This window comes from Bacillus rossius, assembly GCF_032445375.1.
Source record: "Bacillus rossius redtenbacheri isolate Brsri chromosome 4 unlocalized genomic scaffold, Brsri_v3 Brsri_v3_scf4_2, whole genome shotgun sequence".
NCBI classification, from domain to species: domain Eukaryota; kingdom Metazoa; phylum Arthropoda; class Insecta; order Phasmatodea; family Bacillidae; genus Bacillus; species Bacillus rossius.
In genome coordinates, this window is record NW_026962011.1 from 31,957,623 (window position 1) to 31,965,911 (window position 8,289).

Sequence of the window (8,289 nt, forward strand, 5' to 3'; positions counted from 1 at the left end):
AATAGCTCTCGCTTTCATTTTGCGTTATTTCAGTAAGCGATGTTATTTATTTTTAAAACAAAAACTTAACTTCCCATTGCCTGGACTTTCAACTCTTCAATGATGGGCATCTTCATTTGACGTGAGAAAAGGTATCCTAGTAAAACATGTTTGAACTTTTGAATGTAGCACTTTCTTCGTTGCTAGACTTTGAATGCATTGTTCTTTGACGAAGTAAACGTGAAGAAAACGCTCGAGGATGAAACGATTACACGAAAAACTGCTCTATTCATGTTAGAAATTCATTTTTAAATCTAACTTCAGTTTATTTATATTGCAAACATTCCCAAAACATTTTAATGAGCTATGGTTACTTTTATTAAACACAAAGAAATTGATATGCAATTATTTTAAATATTATAATCTTGCTGAGAAATAAATACAAATAAACCATTTTGTTTACTAGTTACATATTAATTATATTAATTTTTAAAAATTCATGGATTCATCATTGATATTTTGAAAAATTTTACTGTCACTGAAAAAATGTGTTGAAATTAATAATTCATCCTTGTTTTCAGTCACAGTATGTTGTCATTTGAAAAGCATATCAAAGCGATTATAATTAACAGTAATCTACAAAGCATAAATGAAATACTATAAGTATTGCGTATCAGACATGTGAAACGAGCCGAGGTGATAAGAGAAAGCCGTCAGTCAGCAGGTGTAGTATTACGGCTGGGAACGGCGGGGCTGCAGATGACGTCAGAGCGGAGTGTCGGGCTGTCTACATTGTTCTTATGGGATCGAGACAACCTCTCTCTACTAACCTTGGAGAAAATAGCTCTTCACACTGTGTACGTTTTGTATTTAGAACAGAAAGAGTATCTGCCAGAATATCTTGGGCAACCTTAAGGGGCCCGCCTCGTCAGGGGTGTGTGTGTTAGTGAGGCGGGGTGATAAGTGCGACGCTCGCTGGTGCTTCCAGCGCGGTATCGCCTCTAGGCGCAAGTCTCTGAACTGGCGCGCATTCGTCTCGTCGTCACAGGATAACTGTGAAATTTGAGCGGTGACCGTAACATTATATGGCGGAGAAATGAAGATAAAGGTGTTATGCAAGCCCCTTAAGTGCTTTCAAGAATCTGTACTGATTTTTTTATGCCTAAAAATTACTCTGAAAACACGCGTTTTAGGCATTTTAACGCTTCTAAAAATACAGTTTAAAAACTTAATCCGAAATTAAAAGTACTTTTCGGTCCTCAGCGAACTCTTAAATGCTATTCGTAAATAGGTCCCACTCGGATATCTCGAGTAGTTTTGAAATCGCGTTGTTTTTCCTGAAGCTCTGCACACCGTATGTGTGCCCAGGTAGGCGGGCCCCTTAAGATCTATTGAAGTCTTCTGATATAGTCTACTCAAAGGAAGAGTGTCTCCCAGCATATCAGATAAGCAGATTACTGTGACAATAAATTCACTCTCACCAAGTGCAGTCAAAAAAGTCTTTGCTTTTGCAGCACTTTCAGCATCTTTCCAAAATGTAACACACTCTAAAGCCTGAGCTACTTTCAGAAAATATGTTCGGAACTGCACAACGCCATCGTGTCTTTCGATTCAACGAGTTTCACACTGTCCAGAGAGTTGGTGACATAAAACTTTCTTGAGTAAAGCTGAGCATTTTGATGATGCAGTGAAGAACGAGATTATCGTTTTCATTGTTGCAATAGTATTTTGAACTGCTTGGACGCTGGAAGATTTTGATATGGCCAAATTAAGAGCGTGATTGTGACATGGACAGTGAACAGCATTCACAGATTCTCGCCTGACTTCAGCCACAGCACCACGAATTTCTGACACCATGACACTGCACCCATCTATGGATATGCTAACACAATGGCTTAGGTCAAGACAGTGATGCTGTAGAGCAGAAAGTACTACTTACAACTTACAGTTGGTTCATATACTTCATCGTGGTCCTTGTCCTCACTGTTCACAAATTGTCGAACATTTAAAAATTGTAAAAAATCTTCGTGCACTGAATCTTTGTGTACATACATCTAAACAAGTGTTAACTGGGACTCGTGAAGCATCAGTAGTTTCGTCGAACATGATGCTACTTTCACTGAACACTGTCCTGTCACTGCCTACAGTAGGTTACTGCCGAGAAGGCAAGGCAGTCATCTGTTGGCGCGGCGTATAGTTGTTGGAGGGGGAGGGGGGGGGGTTGGTTGTGGTCGCACTGCAACTCTCCTCACTCCAACCTCCACTCCAATAACGGGACAGCCCAGCTTGTCGCCCGCCACCCCCTTCCAACATTCCAAGTCACGCTTTTCCCTTGAGCTCAGGACAGCTGAAAAGATGAAGGATGAAGGAAACACACAGAGTGAAGTTACTCTGTGTCAATGTGGCACACAGCTATCAATATTTCGGTTTCATGTAAGACATTGCGCAGGTCTTTATGTATTTGGCACCATCGATTTTGATTCCCTGGGTGAAGAGGGGGGCGATCGCCCCTATCGCCCCCCCCCCCCCTCCCTTGGATCCGCGCCTGCCTTTTAGCATTGAATATATATAACTTATAGAAGTCGCGAGGGGATACGATTTATTCTGCCAGTTTTGGAATCAAAACTGAGGTAGTTGCAAGCTCCCCCGCCAGACAGCTCTGCTTTCGAAAAGAAGGCACTCGTGGTTAGTGTCTCCCACGCTAGAGCGCTATAGTATCGCTTGTCTCAAGGTCGCGCGCGTATTATCTCTCTCTCTCTCTCTATCTTTTGTATTTTGTTTCCGTTGCTGTGTGGAGGGCCAGCGCATTGACAAGGCGGGAGGTTATGCTCGTCAAAACGATACGTAAATATATTGAACACAAATGTATTTTGTTTAAAGAACCGAAAGCAAAAAAAATATTCCTTGAAATATTACACAATTATTTAAAAAGAGCCACATATATCAGTACTTCATTGGTGTTGGATTCCAGATGGTGTAATAAATATTGTATTTGAATAAAAATCGGTCCAATTGGAAATAAAATAAATATTTTATTCACCAAATTAATTAAAGTACCTCATAGAATCCACTTTAATATAAATTAAACCAAATGTATGCAAAGAGGAAATTATAAAATACCAGACACTGTTATATAAATAGTTGATCAGTGTAAATCTGTGCACGAACTTAGTCATGCATTAATAAAAACTTTAGTAAGCTCTAACACAAGAAACTCGTTTTTATCGGGGAAAAATATTGTATGTCAAAGAAATAACTAAACAGTAAACATGTACATACATAATATTTATGTTCGCATACGTGCAGTGAATATTATTTTGCAGTGATAAATTAATATGTTATTAACATGGCTAGATCTAAAAAAAAGTTTATACAAAATTTTAAAAATATTTACTACCTATACTTTTCAGAAGTAAAGTTGGTTTGTAAATTCTCCTTCAGGAGCATTATACAACACAGTGCATTAAATTGCGTTTCAAGTCAAATAAAAAAAAAATTAAAAATGGGTGGAAGTAAAATAAAAATACCACAAACAAATGATTATACGTACTATTTTATCATCTTTATAATTTACAAATAATGAGGGCCCAGTAACTTTGAGTTAAGTTGGTGTATAAAACTCTAGCGAAAAACAGTTCTCTGTATTCTAGAGTTGTTTGAAGTGTTTATTTACATGCACAAAAACTTTCAATGTAAAAAAAGCCACATAATCATCCTACCATAGTAGGTGACATTTTTGACAGTTCGTACAACGAAATTTGTGACTTTGACATATGAATTATATGAAGCATTAAGAATTGGTGAAGCAATAAACAAAACTAACACATATTCATGTAGTGCAAGACTAGCTAATCATGTATTAATAACTTTTGTTTATTTTACAGTAAAATATTCAGCGGCCAAAGACTTAATCCGTTGCAATAAATGTAATCTAAAGCCATCTTAAGTGAAACAAACTGTGGCTAAATGATGCCCAGTAATTTTGAGCGAAATTGTAATCGTGCAAGTTCCCATATACCACAGCTGTATTTACCTTATATTATATGTATATGCATAATAAATTTAAATATCACTTAACAACTTTAAAAAAAATAAAACAGAGTACAATATAAATTTCAAAGAATTATTTAATTCTAAATATCAGTATATAAAACTCTTCCATTGCGTATAAATTTTTTTAACTTTTACTTCCGTACATTCTTAACGATACGAAACATGCACAATGCCATCTAATGACATTTAACAAAACTATTGTGTTATTGTCCCTAGGTATTCGTTACGTATACGTTTTATACGTTAAGTAAAATAATCTCATTAGTAAGTACTATTTTTTACATTAATTAATGTAAAATATTTCATTGTCGAGCTTTAGCAAACGACTTACACACGTGCAATCACTGACACGTATAGAGGAAAGTTTATAAATCAATGACTCGTTAGAAAATGTACGTGTTTGTTTCATCATCTGTGAAATATGTAAAAAAATGATCGTGTAAAACGCAGAGGAATAATCAACTGTCATATGTCAGGACTGAGATTATTTGTCAGAAACGTTTGTTGAAAGTTTTCAAACTAGCATAGTTCTAATGAGAGAATAAATAGCCCAGTCAAAATATGCTAACATTTCGCTTGTACTCGAATTAAATCCGATATTTTTGTTACACTTTGCACGTATTCAGTAGTGTCCAGGGGAATTAAAATCAAAAGTCATGATGAATAGGAAGTGAGGTAGTCAGAAACTAGAAAGGATTATAAAAAAAGGCATTTGTTTTTGATTTTTAAAAAAATATCTCGTAAATGAGTAACCTTAAAAGAAAAAAGGTTTTCATAAAAAAATGAAAGAGTATTAAAAATCCTATAAAAAATTATTTTCACTTTTTCATTTCTCTAATATTGTTTGAGATAGTTTCACTTAAAAAATGAGTTTTTTTATTTATCTCAAACCTTTTTCCTATAGCAACTGACCTATATATTTGTGAACCGTGCTTCTTGTATGCCAAACGCTGTTACCGTAACATGAAAATTGTTGGAAGCCTCACACGAGGACGAGGATTCACTGACAAGTTCTTGAGCGAGTGGACCTTGGGAATGACTGCATTTGCATCTGCTCATCATTGAAGAGTTATGCGCTACTCATTTTATATCTTTGAACAACTAGATTTCTGACAATATCGAAGAAGTAGGGATGCCACAGATTAATATAAGATCTCTGCTTAGCTAAATAATCACCCACCATTTCCTGGAACACAACAAATCATCTATATAGCAACTGGACTAGTAGGGGATGCCACAGTTACCTTTTTCAATGCTATAGTAATTGGCGAGCAATCAATACAGAGTAATGTTGGAAAAATTCTAATCAAGCATTGACACGAAAAGATCAAGCTCTCCCTCTGGCGAATATTAGCTACACTATTACATTCAATTGTAATAGCTCATTTATCATTTGTTAGTTTTCCAGAGGATAACGATAAGTGATGAAAAATAGGATGACTTGATCATGTATATGCAGTATGAGTTGGCTCCATTTCATTTAGCTCTCTTTGACGAAGCTGGGATACGCAAAACCAAGAAAGCAACCCTGTACATGTTTTATGTGACGAGGGAGAATTTGGACTTGGAGAACCCTGACTTTGTTCTTAATGGTGGATTCTTACTACACAGTCATATAGCCGATAAGAGGTACTGATTCCTCTATTTGCCCAAAATATGTCAATTACATTATCATTTCCTATTTATCATGACTGTTGATGTGACGTTCCGTGCAGACCACTGAACAATTGAAACACAAAATCATAAACAACGGATTGAATTTGAGCACAAAATATACTTTGACTGGGCTAGAAGTCTATAACACTCGTGTTTAAATGCGTACCTAATTTTTAGAATCTCAATATAAGTGTCTTCCAGGTGAATTTTTTTTTTCTGGATACATAATAAAATATTTTTGAATTTAAATTGTTCATAACTTAAGTAATAACGGTAGAATTCAAAGTATTTTATACAGTTTTATCTACTTAAAAAAAGTACGGAGGTGGTTGTGTGGACCAATGTTTACCACGTTTTTGTTTTTATTTTTGTATAAAACAAAAGTTCGAGCTTATGTTTTTCTTACACTAATCCACTTAAAAAGTATGTTCTCTGGTAAATAAACGCAAAATTTTTCACATGACGTTTTTTGACAGCGATCATTAAGCTACTAACATCTTAATATTGTAAAGTAATAAACAAAAAATACTAATGCAGCTGCAGTCTATCTACTCACAAATAATTAATTGTTTAGTTATTTCTTAAGCACATTTTGCAATCTATCTTAAAATTTTGTTGAAACGCTTGCCAAACAAATGCATTTTATGACAGACGACGTGGGTAATACTTGGCTAAAACTTTGCGTTTATTAAAATTTACATCGAAAATTAACTAGCGTTCACTCGGTTTTAGTCAAAATGATGAAATTAAAAATATGTGGTTGCTGTAATATAATTAGTTTTTTAAAGTAATTAAAACGTGGATATTTTAAATATAATAGAAAAGAATTCTTTACTAATTCATATTAAATAATTAGGACTTTCCTCGCATACTTGCGTCAACTTTTTTTACACAGTATATAACTGATAAATAATGTAAAACAAAATTGGCAAGTTATAATTCACAACATCCCTGTCATTATTTTTAACTGGAAAACGGAACATTGATGTGCCTTGTGAACCGATCCTCGTATTCTGACAACCCGTGTACGCACATTTATTACCCTTCAGCATGTCTGAAATTATAAAATTATCAATGCGAAATAAAGTTAAAATAAGTAGGTATTTAACTTTTAAATTAAATCATATTTTAAACTCAACACGGACTGAAGGCCTGATACAAAGTTCTTAGGAGCTAATTTTCATGTTACTAGGGTACACAATCCCTCGATACAGTGATCCAAGTAACTGTCTTCTCCCGGGGTTTCGTGGCTCTCAAAGTCAGTGGTAAGGAATACTTATCGTCAAGGTCGCCGAACGGTGCTGATACCAGCTTCCCGTATATGGGAGGGTGACTGGCTGGTTAACCTAGTACGCCCTAAGACCGCTAGGGGCGTGCGCTGTCGATACCCAGCGATTGAAGCGATCGCAGCGGCGGAGCTTGGAACTACAACAATTCTTCTGCGAAACCGGACAGAAAATTTAACCTGGGCTCGCGACTTCTATACATTATATATATTCAATGCTTTTAGTCACAAAAGCGATAACCATCATTCGGAGATTTTTACTAAGCGCCTGTACTTAGGCTACACGCAATGCGCATCCGAAGTCCATGATGCCTATCGCCAAGGCGTCCGTTCCATTCCTAGGCGGCGAACATCTATGCAGAGGGGTTAGTTAAACTGGTGTAGCGGTACAATAAATGTTCGAAACTGAATGGCAGTAATGTAAAGCAGATATTTAGTAAACTAAAACTTGTCAAAAACTTTTTCTCGCGAGTTTTTTTTTTTTTAATTACCAAACGGAGCTTACTTTACGAACATTCCTCGTAGTATACATTGTGATCGTGCGCACGCGGCTAGCTGCAAGTGAACAAACACATAGAGATAACCGCCCCGAAGTTAAGAAAACATTTGCATAATATCAATGAAGACAATATGCTACTGTGTGAGAGACCACGTCGCATATGGCTACTACTGTAGGCCCATGTGTCAGTACACGTGTTGCAATTTCAATTTGACGTGAACACGACTATTTCTCTCGTTACAGAGCTAGTCTTGAACTTTCTTGTGCGACAAAATACCGCCAGATTTGAATCGCTAATAACCACGAGACTAATAATACGCGAACAATGGTTGATTCAACAACTGATAGATCATGGCTGCGCGCGTTTGTTGTGCCTGTGACGTCATCGTACTAGTATAGGCGAATGCGCCTGATTTATCTGTTCTGTAACCATTATATTACTCTGTGTGACCATTTTATTAGAGTGACAATTAAATTACAATTTAATACGAAATACTTTATCGCGACGTTTCCACTAAAAATCAAAAGCTCGGACCTGAACTACGCCTATCTCTGTTTTTGAAGTGAAACTTCTAATGTGACTTCCAACAAGGTTGCGTTAAACGTTTAACGCTCCTGGGGAGGGGGAATAGAAAGAGACAGAGCGAGAGTGAATGTGTGTTTCATAGACACATATATAGTGAGTGTGTGTCATTTCTCTATGTCCACGAGGTCTCGCCTCGTCTATTTTCTCCTTGGGGCGAACCCGTCCGCTTAATTAAATAAACAGCTTTTATCGTTGAATGATTTCATGATTTATTTTAGTTTGATTTGATGC